The sequence below is a fragment of the Anoplolepis gracilipes genome, chromosome 2 (genome assembly GCF_047496725.1).
Source record: "Anoplolepis gracilipes chromosome 2, ASM4749672v1, whole genome shotgun sequence".
NCBI lineage: Eukaryota > Metazoa > Arthropoda > Insecta > Hymenoptera > Formicidae > Anoplolepis > Anoplolepis gracilipes.
Genome location: NC_132971.1, coordinates 9,014,218 through 9,029,214, shown reverse-complemented (window position 1 = coordinate 9,029,214; position 14,997 = coordinate 9,014,218). Strand labels below are relative to the sequence as shown.

The 14,997-nt window shown below is 29.8% G+C and overlaps 2 pseudogenes; one reads left to right on the top strand and one right to left on the bottom strand.

Annotated features, from left to right (window-relative positions):
* Positions 1-200: 200 nt before the first annotated feature.
* LOC140673984 (uncharacterized) lies at positions 201-4,956 on the bottom strand (annotated as a pseudogene).
* Positions 4,957-5,887: 931 nt separating this feature from the next.
* On the top strand, positions 5,888-10,996 carry LOC140673977 (uncharacterized; annotated as a pseudogene).
* Positions 10,997-14,997: the final 4,001 nt, after the last annotated feature.

Genomic DNA, 14,997 nt, shown 5'->3' with positions numbered 1-14,997 from the left:
AATAATTTAACAAAATTTCTCATTTGCTCGAAACTTTGAGGATATACTTTTTGGCCAATTTTACACATTTTGGCCGCCGTTTTTTATTTTTTCATTTTTTGACTTAAGGATTCTGAATACCCTTAAATACTCTTACTACTACTAAACTAAGATTAATGCAAAACTTCGACTAAATTGAGACAACTTTAGAATTTTACTATTCAATAGACAGTTTTGCACCTGTAAAAGTACAAATTAACACGTCTATTTTATGCAATATTGCCTGTAGACCTTATAACCAAAATTTCGTAAACTTACCCCTAATAGGTTCCGAAATTCCGACTTCCATTTGTTTATAAGACGTCAGCCAACTTGTTTTTACTGGTCTATCCTAGGAAGACTGGACCAACTCCATTGTAACGGACGTGAACTGACGATAATCTGTCCCCAATCTCAACTCTCCAAATCACTCCCTATAATAGTTAATTAAATAAATTAATTATAAGAATTACCAAATTTCTTAAGTAATAAGTTAGGATAATACCTAATAGTCACTACTGAATAATAGAGACAATATCTTACTTTAAAGCCACTCTCTCTCTCTCTCTCTCTCTCTCTCTATATATATATATATATATATATCTTATATACCGGGTATCAAAAAAATCATTAATCATAAAATTTAGAAATATCTACAATATACTCAACGCGTACATGCATAAGACATAAAAATTTTATCTATGTCTCTCCTAATTAGTTCTCAATTAACTAATAATTAATGAAACCTCATACAACTGACACTGATATACAACAAAATACTTCTCAAGAACCTGATACGATAATAGAAATATTATTACAATTTTTGGAAGAAAATAAAGAAAACATTATTTATAATTTAGACGATATTATTAATGAACTTATGAATCAATTGTAGTGGTTCCCGATCAGTAAAAAAAAAATCTCCTGATTATCAAAAAAGGTCAAGACTTAGCTCTCGGCGGTTCCCTGGGTATAGTCGGTTTAAACAGGTTGTCCTAAAAAAACTAAATAGAGAGCAACCCTGATATTGACATTGAGGTGGACAATAACAGTGGGTCACGAGACGTGACAGTACATAATATAAATTAATTGTTTTATATGCTTATATGTATTATTTTAATTAATATTAAGATTTACCTTTTTTTCAAGATTTCAACTTGATTAGTTTTAGATTACAACTGAGTATTATTATTCTGCAATATTAAATAAATGATTTTATTTTTTAATTATGTTGTTTAATATCGATTCATGTTATTTTTTTTTTTTTTGCAAAGCTACGTATTACATTCATATTATTTTTCATTAATGACTTTGAATTTAACTTTTATAACACGCACAATTTATAGACATAAAATTTATATACTTAAAATAGAGACATAAAATATAATTTATAAAATATGTAAAAATTTATATTCCAAAACAGATTTTTAATGCTTTTACCTCTATTAACAATGTTTCTTTCATTTTCTGTTTAATAAATCCAGCAAGAATAAAATCATTATTTTCATAAGTTTTATGCGAAGATTTTGTTTTTTTTTTATTTGTACAGCTTTGATTCTTGGTTATTGATGAGTGCAATGTTCTTATATTATTATCAACAATGGAACAATCTTTTAAGTTTATTGTCGAGCACAATTTAGAGGCACTCTTAGTAATCATAGCTGGTAATACTATTTCCTGAAAAATAAAAATAAAATAATTTTAAACGAATTAATTATTTAATTAAATATAATTAAAAACTATATATGTTGTAATTAGTCATTTTACTTTTAAGTCGCGTATTTAAAAAGAAAATTAAATTTTAATACATAAAAATTTACTTTATTATTAAAATCAATTACTTTCTCTATACAGGATGAAACAAACTCGGTATTGCTTTTATCATCTTACGCATAATTTTCTACTTTACCTAACTTAAATTTATGTTGCTTGTTAGTTTTTTTATTAATTTTTGATACTGATTGCTTCAAAGAGCTAGTTAAACTTTTTTCAGTAACAAACGATTTCTGAAAATAATGTCAATAATGGATTAAAAACGTACATATTTTTTTTTAGTCAACATAAATTAAAATCCGAAAAAATATACGCTTACATTTATCTCATTCTGCTGTTTCTTTATACTTTCTTTAGATGGTATTCTCTTTTTTCCGAAACATTGTTCAAAGAGATATTTAATTCTTGATCCTTCAATTTCGTTGTTTTTGTATTATTGCTTCTATTTATATTTGATGTAACATTATTGTTATTTTCTTTTTCTTCCAATTCTATGTTTAGCTTTTTAATTTTTGTAGCAACTTTATTCTTCAAACTCTCTTCTTTAAAACTCTGAAAAAATCCAATTTAATTGTTGTTGGCTTGGAAATTTAAATTGTTAAGAATTTATGCAAAATACTTAAATATAAAAGAGAGAAGTAGAGAAAGCTTATGATATACATAAAATAAATATTGACTAAATTGTATAATATTAACAACTGTTCAAAAATGTAAATGTGAATTTAATTATCATATAACACAAATATTTTATATACAGTTAAGCTGCACACTTCTTTAGCTACATAACTTGTTTCATAGTTTCTCAATATAAGAAAATTAATTTACACAGTACACATTTTAATATAAATAAAAAGAACATATTACATTATTAAATTCAAATCAAAGAGATATAATAAACGTTTTTTTATAAAACTATACGTTTAACATTGACTTTGGCTTCCAATTTACAGTAACATCTTTTGTTGATTTGTTTCCAGTGTTCCGCAAACATTTGAGTTAACTTCATAAAAAAAGAGCAACCTATACTACTAAATTGCTTTTAGACGAAGTCCTTTCTTATAAGTAAAAATTAATTTTAATCATGAAAAATTGGAAACAAATTATTAAAAAGCACTTTCACTTATTGTTAGAAGATTAAAAGGCAAAAAATTAATCCATACTTTAAGACATAATAATTGTTGCCTGAAACTTATTTTAAGTTAGACACTCAGATTTGAGTTTAAACTTCGATATGAATTTTTCAGTTAAATCATGATACATGTGACATTATATTGATAATTGTTATTCAATTGAAAAAACCACATCCAACTCTAAACTTAAATCTGAGTATCTCACTTCCAATGAATTTCAAGTAACAACCATTAAAACAGTTTAAAAAATAAGAGTTTTATGGTCATTAGTAAAAAAAGACTTACATTTCCACGATCGAGGTCAGATTCAGTATCAATTACAGTTGCTGAAATACATAGATTGAGGGGTGCAAACTCAACTCTTCTGGATTTCAGTTTTTCATCCACTGCTTCTTTAGTTTCTTTTGTACAAAATCAAACATTATTATGACATAATTTTTTGCTTTTTATTAAGATATTATAACCTACTTTTATAAAGAAACCCAAAACAACACACTTCTAAAGAGCGGGAGATCATATATTTTTAGCAATTATATCCTTTGTAATAATTCATATGTGAACATTTTATTTATACGTTATATAGGTTTTAAGAACGTATTTTTCTTTAAGATTTGTTGTATGTTGTCTGAGTGTATGTATACAGAGTGTCCCAGACCTATCAAATCACCTGTTAATGGTGAATTCCAGAGGTCATTTGGAGACGAAAATCCTAATACCAAAATGTCGAGGTTACAATAGTTTTCAAATGGTAAGAGTTTAAAGTTGACCAATTAGCATCACAAAACTTCGCGCGCTCAGGCACGTCGCATATTAAAAGTGCCACCGCACTAAATTTATTTATCGACATTGAAATATTGATAAATTATGTATTTAATTTATTGTTAAATTATTGTTGTGTAGTAATTTATTGTTATTAAAATAATTTTATAAATTTATCTTCTTTATGTGCGGTTAATAAATTTCGATATTAGAATACCTCCGCAATGACAGAAAATCTTCGTAATTCTGCGCGCAATATCGAGATTGAATTTAATTAGGTGGTTACGAGGATTTTCTGTCATTGCAGAGATATTCTAATACCGAGATAACAAGTGGGAGGCGTCTTCGCGCCGCGCGCTTATACTGGCTCGAATTGGCCGATCATTATTAGTTTTTTTTTATTATTGTAATTTAATTATCGCGCTGAAGAAGACTCAAATAACTTTAAGTTTTAATTATTGTTAATATTTGTAGAATTTTTGTTCATGTAACTTTACGTCTTTGTGAAACATAATTTGTTATAATAATAGTTAGATACAGATTTTTATTGGGACTTATGTATGATTAAGTATTATAAAAATATTTTAAATAATTTTTTCAAAAATTCTTTAATTTCATTTATAATTTACACCTAACAATGTTTAATTTTTAATTTGTATAATTTGCGTTATTTATTACTCATTCCAATTGTTCATGACTCATACCTGCTCTTTATTGCCGATTATATTATTCTTATTTTATTAGTTTATATTTCGTTAATTATTGCGAATTTAGCAAAATGACATAAGAATTTTCTCTTTAGTTTAACACGCTCTACTACCTACGAGAGTTGATCCGGCAATTCGGGGACACCCTGTATATATATATATATATATATATATATATATATATATATATACACTCAGACAACATACAACAAATCTTAAAGAAAAATACGTTATATATATATATATATATATATATATATATATATATATAATATATATATATATATATATATATATATATATATAGCAATATAAATAAATAATTAATTACACTTTTTAATCTATTACCTGCTAAAATTACTTTTTGTTGTATTTTTCTTAATATGCCATAAAAGAAGTGTCCGTCATCCCACTTCACTTGATATTTTTTATCAAATTGTATATTTTGAACATCAAAATCCACTACATCGTCCGTGTTAACAATAGCTTTTACACCATCTTCGAATTTAATATACGTAAACATTTTCAGCATATGAACGTGCTGTAGCCAGTTGGTTACACTTCGCCATATTCAGTACTTTTAGCGGGCACGTTTCACAGTTTCACTTCCCGTCAGGTCGTTATATATTCTTTTATTTTTTTTTTTTTTATTAGACATATATTAAGGCTTTATGTTCCACCTAATAATTATAACGGTTGTAGAATCATTTTAATTTTGTTGTTCGCCATAGATTAAATAAAGACAGATGATGCGTTACGTTAAGTGGAACATAAAGAAATCAACAGTCGCGTTACTGCGATCATCGGTTTCTGTCTACTTAGATCAAGATATAAGTACATTTTGCGCGAGAGAAGATAAGTATATATATATAACATGTGAGGTATAAATCAGTACCGTAATTAGGGCGGTGCTATCGTTACCCGCACTGGGCACAAGCTTTAGGTAGGCGCAGTCAAACTAATAAAATAAAAAAATTTTTTTAATCAAATATTCGAAAAAATTTCTAAAAAAAAAATATTTATGTAAATATTTTAAAAGTATATGTTTTGTATTGTATGTATAATAATTTAAAAAAATTTTTTAATTTTGATTTTTATTTTTTTTATTTAATTATAAATATATAAAATGTAATAATAATGATAAATATAATAATAAATAATAAAAATAAATATAATTTATAAAAATTTTAAAAAAAATAAAAATTTTTCTTAAATAAAAAGAAACTATTTTAATTAAAAAAATAATAAAATAAAATAAATAATAATAAATGCATTTATTTGTAATAAATAAATGTTTCTTTTTGGTTTAAAAATTTCAGTTTTTATTATAAATATTTGGCAAAAGAGGCATAAAATGATCTCACATTGAACGTAATGCAGGCTAGTTACGGCACTGATTGTAATATATTACGACGCGATCAAAAGTGAAACGTGAACCCGCTAAAAATATTCAATATATGGTAATCAGCCGGCGACAGCACGTGTATATATGGTACAAAAATGTTTACTTATATTAAATTCGAAGATGGTGTAAAAGCTATTATCAACATAGACGATGTAGTGGATTTTGATATTAAAAATATACAATTATATATATATATATATATATATATATATATATAATATATAATATACAATTATATATATATATATATATATATATATATATATATATATATATATATATATATATATATATATGCAGAAGCTTAGATAACAGATATTTCAAAGAAATGTCCATCTAACCTATAAAACATGTAGAACTAATAGGCAGCGATCACATGTGTATCTTATTTTTTTCTAGCACAAATTTACTACTGTTAAAAAGTTTCATTAATATTTTTGACGAATTGAACATTTATTAAAGAAATTTTTCACTTTCACGAGTTCACACTAAAAAAAAGCGAAATTTATGAGATCGCTATCCAGAAGATGATACTAAGAATATAATATACGTTCTTTAAAAGTTAAGTTTCTTTATAAAAATAAAGTCAATAATAAAATTTTATTAATTGTTACGTCCTGTCGGCTCCACGTTTTTCCTCCCACGAAAATAAAAATAATCACCCAACTAATCATAAAAGGGATCGCGCGACGAGAAATATTTTAAAACATTGAAAACGATGTCAAAAGAAACGACCGGAAAGGACCGATAGTGAGATCCTCTAAATGAATAAATCGACAAACACAGCTGCATAATCTTAAGAAAGAAACAAATAACGCCGCTACGCACTGTCGGCTCCACGTCTTTACCTCCTATAAAGATAAAGCAATAATTGCCCAACCAGTCATAAGAGGGCCGCGGAACGAAAAAATGTTTTAAACATTGAAATCGATGTTCAAAGAAATGATCGAAAAGGACCGAAAGCGAGATCCCCTAAATAAATAATGGATAAAAACAGCTGCATAATCCCAGGAGATAACCAAATGAAGAATCTCCAAATTTCCTAAGAGGCCGTACAGAGCCCACCAATCAGCAACAATCAAAAATAAGGAGGAGAAGGATCTCACCGAACGACAGCTTTTACACGTCAAAATCTCAAAAATACTCCCGCCCAAATTGTTAACACGCCCTCAAAATTTAATATAAAAAGGGAAGACTCGCGCATTACAAAAATTAAAATCAGTCGATAGTACAGCATCAGATTCATTCGGCATAGATTTTTCGGTCGTTCGCTGACTCAAGCAATTCGTTTTACACTGCGGGAGTTCCGATTACGTCTTAAAACCTATTAGAGTCAGTGCTCAACAAAGACCACCCGCCGAGTAAGACCACAACTGGAGCCACAACTACACCAGCAGCTAAAACGCAACCAATCTGCCTAAGTAGTAAGTTTAATTTCCTTCTCTTTTGTTTTTTTTCTCTCATCGTCTCCTTTCTCCTTTATTCAACCCTGTTCTTTTACTAAGTATGTCTAAAATCGCGCCGACCCGCCGATTCGCGCAAGCCAACCGAGATCATAGATCGGACGACACGACCATGTGCGAAATCGCGCCGTAACACATATTACATTTTCGTAAATCTTTATTTTTCTTTTTTCTTATTATAAACTATTGTACAAATACCAACCAGAATAAAATCTTTAGACTCGCACTCGTTCTCCTTCTTTTCTGGTTGATGACCTCCGTACTTTTGTAACACCCGCGATCCACACACACACACACTCATACAAATAATTTTAAGGCGGATTTGATAATATCAATAAAGTTATATGTATAATGGTAGGGATCAATTGAATAAATGTTAATTTAAAAATTAAATGATCGGTAAACTTATTTAACACCCTTACTCCCTCCACGCGAAAGATCACACAAGGTCCCGTCCCGCGTAAAAGAGATTTGATTCTCTTACCAAAAAGGGACCACCGAGAGAGAGCGTTCGCATAACAGAGTAATAACGACACCCGTCGTTTACCTGTTTGCCAACCTGCAGCTCGCTCGACCGAGTCACTCGTCGATAAGACTTTTGACATCGGAACAGTTCCTGTTACGCCCTTCCTCTGACCCATCCTTTCTACGGGCCTGGACGTAACATAATAAAAAGCAAAAAATGTCGTATTAATAATGTCTGTTTTTATACGATAGAAATTAAGGAAGCAATAAACAAAAAAATAAGATCCAGAAGAATAGAATTTTTACCCCTTAGTCAATGTATTGCAACAAGTAAAGTTGATACTGAATCTGACCGTGGAGACGTAAGTTTTTTTTATTTATAATCATTTTTATCAGTTATTGAAAACTTAATTTTTCAAACTGTTTATATGCCCATTTTAATAATAGTTGTTACTTGAAATCATTGCAAGCGAGACATATACCCAGATTTAAACTTAGAATTAAATATATGAGTTTTTAGTTGAATTAATAAAATTATCAATATTTAATATTACTATATGTTATAATTCTTTTCTAATGTCATTGTTTGTTTTTATTTTTCTTATTCACAATAAATATCAACATAATAATAATAAATGTAAATCTTTTATAATAATAATAAATGTAAATCTTTTAATATATCTTTTTCTATAAACAATATCGAATAATGTTTATAAATACTGGCTCTTTTTAATTTATATAGGCAATTGGTACAAAATAAACAAAAATGAAGATAATATTTTATGTTTAAAAAGGAAAAGGTATAATAAACTTTTTTTGGATAAAACAATGGAATTCCTTTGGTAACTAATCAAACTTGGAAACGATGGCAGAATTATAGTAAAGTTAAAAGTGAGTAATTTAAAATTTTACATAATTTTCTAGACATATATACAAAACCTGTAGAAAAATATAAAAATGACTGAGATATCTATTATACATAAGTAATATATTAAATAATTTCTACTTATAAAGATTATATTAAGACGAATCGTACTAATATAAATTTTGAAACAGTTACGGTTTGAAATAAAAAACTAATAACTATAACAATTGTCTTAAAACATATTCAAATTCGTCTCGATCTACCTTATTTACATTGAAAAATATTGAATTAAACATAACATTTGAATGCTACATTAATATGTTTGCGTTTTAATTTTTCTATATTTAAAAAAAATTTAATTATATTTTATATTACATGTTATATATCTAAATTGATTGAAAATGAGAACTCACGATAAATGCAAATATAATATATCTCATTTCTTTAAGAAAACATTCTACTTTCTCAGCTGGAAAATTTAGTCTACTTTCAGGAATTTTTTTTATAATAAAATAAATATATTAATTTTAAACTTTTTTAATTATACTTTTACAAGTTTTAAATTATACATAAAAATTTTTATTTTATTTTTCTTCAATTTTTTTTATAAGAATATTTGTAGCTTGCGACACCTCCAAAAAAATTGGCGAACACAATTGCGATTAATTTGATTATTTGAAACAATAAACCAAATAAATTTTTAATTTTTATATGAATATCTCGTATTGAATTTCTGAAAAAAATATTAGATAAAAGTTTTTTAAATAGCAGACTTTAAAAGTAGGATTTTGAAAATTTAATTCAGAATCCTACTTTCAAAGTTCGCTATTTAAAGAATTTTTATCCGATATTTTTTTTCCGAGGATCATACGAGATATTCACAAAAAAATTAAAAATTTATTTGGCTTTTTGTTTCGATAATTCAATCGATCGCAATCGTGTTCGCTAGTTTTTTTTAGAGATATCGTTGTAAATTACACAAATATCCTTATAAAAAGACTTAAAGAAAAATAAAATAAAATATTTTTTAAATATAATTTAAAATTTGTAAAATATAATTAAAAAAATTTTAAATTAAATATCTTAATTTTATTATTAAAAAAATCCCTGAAAATCAGCAAACTTTTCTAGCCAAGAAAGTAGGAAGTCTCCTTAAAAAATAATTTTATATTTATTATAGTAAATAATTATAGCAAAATAATTTGTAATTTGGGAAAGTTTTCATAAATGAAAGTAATTTCTCTGATATGTATTTGTTAAATACATCTATTTAGTTACTACGTTTTTATAGCAACATGCTGCAACGTTCTTGCTGTGTTTGTGCAGAAGATTTAATATTTCATTATTATATTATTATATATAATATTTATTCTAAAATTGAATCATTATAAAATTGAACGAGTTTTTATGCTTATTACGCCTTATTGCATCAATATTATTTCAGTTTTAAACTTAAAAAACTTAAATGTCTTTATTTATTTTCAAAGAAAGATAAAGATACATACATGTTTAAGTTTTGCTTAAATTCAAAATAACGTTGCAATCGGATTTATACATATAATAAGTTTCTAAAGTGTTTTTTTTTGTATTGTTATATACATTTAAATTTTTACTTTTTTAATAAATAATTATTTTTTTTTACAGATGATAGATGTAAAAATATATCAAAATATACATTTTCAACTTTCAAAACAAATTATATAGAAACATCTAATATAAACAAAACTAGTTCATATACTACTCATCAAATAGGTCAACAAATCCTTGTATCTCAAGAAACTGGTGATAGCTTGAATTGTTATGAACATAATGACAATGAAGACGACAAAATTAATCTGTAGAAGAAGATTTCGATCAGAGCAAAATCGAAACTGAGAATTCTACTTGTGAAATATCTGATACTGATGAGGCGACAATTACTAATGATGCGAACGTGAAACATAATAATATTATAATGTTTGAAAGCTCAAAAACAACAATTGATGAAGTTGTACAAATGATACACACTTATTGTGTTCGCTTTAATTGTTCTGATGAAGCAAGGATTAGCTTTATTTAATATGGCAACTACTTGGGCAGGTTAGGTTCCAAATTTTTCAACATTTATAAATTCCAAATATATGATAAGCAAGCGTTTAGATCCTCCAGAAGAATTAAATCAATATGTATTTTATTGTTCCGAGTGTTATAATGTATTAGGCAAATTTTATAAAAAAGATTTATTTACTAGTTATCGCGATTGTAACAAATGCCAGCAAAAGTATAAAATAGGTATTAATTCTTGTAATTATTTTGTAAGTACGAATATAACATTTCAATTGCAGATTCTTTCACAAAATTTAAATGTATGTAAAATATTGCTTAAAAACATTAAGAATATTGAGACCAAACTAAGAAACAAAAATTATTGAGTATATAATTATCTCTATTTTGTATTTTATACATTAATGTGTGTGAAAAAAGTTATCAATACGTATATTTACAATAATAATAAATATATGTATTTATATAATATACAGAGTGTCCCCGAATTGGCGGATCAACTCTCGTCGGTAGATAGAGCGTGTTAAACTGAACAAAAAAATCTTATATCATTTTGCTAAATTCGCAATAATTAATAAGATATAAATTAATAAAGATCGGCCAATCCAGTATAAGCGCACGGTGCGAAGAAACCTCCCAGTTGTTACTTGATACTAGGCGCGTGGCAAGACATAAACGCAGAACGCACTGTACGTGTCTCTTTAAGTACGCCCTTTGTACGTTCTTTGTACATCCTTTGTAGAGCGCTCCGCCTACTGTCTCGCCGCGCGCCTAGTATCAAGTAACAAGTAGGAGGCTTCTTCGCGCCGCGCACTTATCCTGGCACGTATTGGCCGATCTTTATTAATTTATATCTCATTAATTATTGCGAATTTAGCAAAATGATATAAGATTTTTCTCTTCAGTTTAATACGCTCTATCTACCCACGAGAGTTGATCCGCCAATTCGGGGACACCCTGTATAAATTAAATGCTATTATAAAAATACGTTTTAAAATTTTATTTATTATGGTATAAAATATAAAAAAAAGCATAATTTTATATTCAATATTTAATTGTATTTCTAATAGACAATTTATTTTCATTTATATTACATACAGATAAAAATAAGAAAAGTGTATAACATTAGATATATCATATTGTTATATATACATATTTCTCAAAAAATATTGTAACATATTTAGTTCCTACTTATTGCATATTTTGCGTATGCAAAGCCATGATATAATGAAGCTATGTACAAGGTGAAGTAGACGTGTGTAAAGTGCTAAGAGATATCAAGTATGATAAAATATTTATTTTACAAATATATATATATATAATACTATACAAGAAAAAGTTTAACAATTTATTTGTATTTATTATATAGATATAAAAATAAGTATGACATTAGATGTTTGTATTATATACACATATTTCTCAAATTTAATTTGTTTACACATTTTGTATATGCCTATTAGTCCTCTACATTACGTTCAGCCTTGCGACGAAATTTTGGTTGAGATAAAAAGTCGTTTCTTTATTGGAAACGACACATGTACAAAGTGTTATAACCCAATAAGCTATAACCGATATGCTATTGTTAAATAAGGCAAGAAGCTCCACATACCGCGACTGCGGAGCATTGATCGCACGAACTAATAACACAGAGATCCTCGCACGGAACGATTGCGAAAACCGGAACACCGCGACGACAATTGCGACAGGGTGCAAGCAAAAAATTCCGACCTTTGGACTCGCTACGCTTGCACTCGATGCGGGTTAAACGAGCCGCACGAATTTTGCGCAAGGGCACAGCGCGATAAAAACCCGCCCGCGCTTAGACGCGCGGGCAGTCGCAAAATTAAGTTAGTATTATCAAGTATCATACCGAACAACCGAAAACTGATCAGCCTAAGTGAATCAACAGTGAGAAAGCGAGTATCCGACAACCAAGCAGGGAAGCGAAAAGAGTCGTGTAACCACACCTTATAAAATTAAAGGACGCTTATTTGCTAAATCCGACTAAGTCATTCTACTTCACGTCTTAGAACTCGTCTGGTCCGTCCCTTCCGACAAAACCTGTGTCGCTCAACCAGCGACACAACAACTGGTGACAGCAGTGGGATGCTGGAAGACTGCACCTAGGGAGAAAATCACTATAGTATGACAAGGACAGGCGAGATCCTAGAAGACTACAGCCAGGAAGCTGAAGAAGAACGCGAGCCAGTCAACGCCACGACCTACGATAACTCCACAATCAACAACACAGTGTCGCACGCCGTAGCAGCCGTTGAACCTGCGTCAGCAGCACAACCACGAGCGAGCGCAAAATGCGAGCCGTAATGTTACTGTAAGTCCGAAATTTAATACTATTGTAACACATCGAGCAAATGCGAATCGATTCCCAGAAGCTAATTATAAAAATACAGCGTAAATGTCGGCACCAGCGAAACGTGTGACCTTCCACCGACAATGGTTTTTTAATATACGGACGCGAATAGCGAATAGATTCGGTCACGTAATACCCGAACAAATAATCGAAGAAGCGACCCGTGATATTCACGAAAATGTGCGAAGAAATTTAGGAGATCAATATTCGGACGAGGAACTCGACCACACTATTGATAATCACCCCGACACGAACGGACCAATCACTGGCCGTAATACCGTCGACCGTGTTTCCGTGAGAAGGACGTATTCACCTTTGTCGTTTGACGAAAGTATATTCGAGCCCGCTGTAGAATCAAACATTGTCCGACAACCGAATGTACCGTCAGCAGAAATAGATAGAAAAATTGAGCGTATGCGAACACAAGCAGGAGGAAATTCTACTGCACGACAAGCAAACGCGGAACCGGCAATAGGCAATAATACGAGTAATGAGGTATTCATAGAACTTTTACACAGTTTCCGGGAAATGCAAACGGAAATAAGAGAATTACGGGAACAAGTACAAGATATGCTCACCGCGACGAATTAAACTGAACGCGAAACATACCCCGCGATAATAACCTAGATCTTACGTACGGACGGACAGAGTACGATGTCAGGCATCGACAGAGTATAGCCGCACAGTTCGTGTCACTAAAAGAAGCGCGAACTCTAATTCCGGAATTTGATGGAACTTCGAGAAGTAATTTGAAAGATTTTATAAATTCATGCACTTATGCAATGAACACTATTAACCCACTGGACGAAGACTCATTACTGCAAGCGATCCTATACACAAAGTTAAGAGGAAAGACTAGGCAAGACTTTGAAACACGGGACGGGTACGACTGTATAGTCGTACGATGAGTTAAAACAACAACTCGAGGACTATCAACCAAACAGAACACTACCCATTTACAAATAGAATTTAACTCACTGAAACAGAAAACGAACGAGACACGCTTTTGGGCAACGCGTAGACCAACTTGCTATGAAACTATATGAATCAATGATAGAAGGGGAAGAACATTCGCCCATGTTCAAACGCGCAATCCAACGGACAATAAAAAAGCAGGCTCTAATTAATTTTGAAACGGGACTACATGACGATCAAACTATTAGTCCGAGCTCAACGATACACCACACTACAGGAGGCCATAAACGAAGCGAGTTCGGAAGAAAAACTCATCGGGCATACGGGAAAAATTCACAACTCATTTAATAAAAATAAAGTTGAAGCAAAGTTTTCGCGACAAACTCAGAATTCGAGCAATGCTTCAAATGCGGTAAACCTGAACACTTCGGGCGCGATTGTCGAAGTAGCAAATATGTACTTCCCAAGCCAGATAAAACTACGCGAGAAGTAAATATAGCGTAAATACTATAGAAGTAAATATAGAAGTAAATACTGCGATAAGTAAATACTGCAATTACTGCAAAAAATCCGGATACAACCAAAATGAATGCTGGAACCTAAAGGGACGACTAGGAACGACGACTAGTAAAATAAAAGAAAATAATAACAAAACACGCGATGAAAGTACGCGTGAAAATAAGAATCCGCATTGTTAGCGAAAAAAAAGCACTACCTTAACAAATAACGATAGTGACGACAGACAAGAAGAAACCAGAAGCAAACAGCCGCGACCTGCATCAACATACCGGGTAGCACATTTAAAAAATACCCCGCGTTCACAAAACCCAACCGAACTACTAATAGCGAACTTGCCAATGCGCGAAGCAAAACGCGATAGAGTAAAAATGCTTTACGATTCTGGATCAACGATTTCCTTGATAAAACTTAAATATTTGAAAGATGAAACTCTCATATATGAAAAGCGAATTACGCTTACAAGGGTAACAAGACACTAAATACATACATTAGGAAAAATGTACGCTACAATAATATTAGATAAAATCAAAATAAAGCATGCCTTCTATGTCGTGAAAGACGACG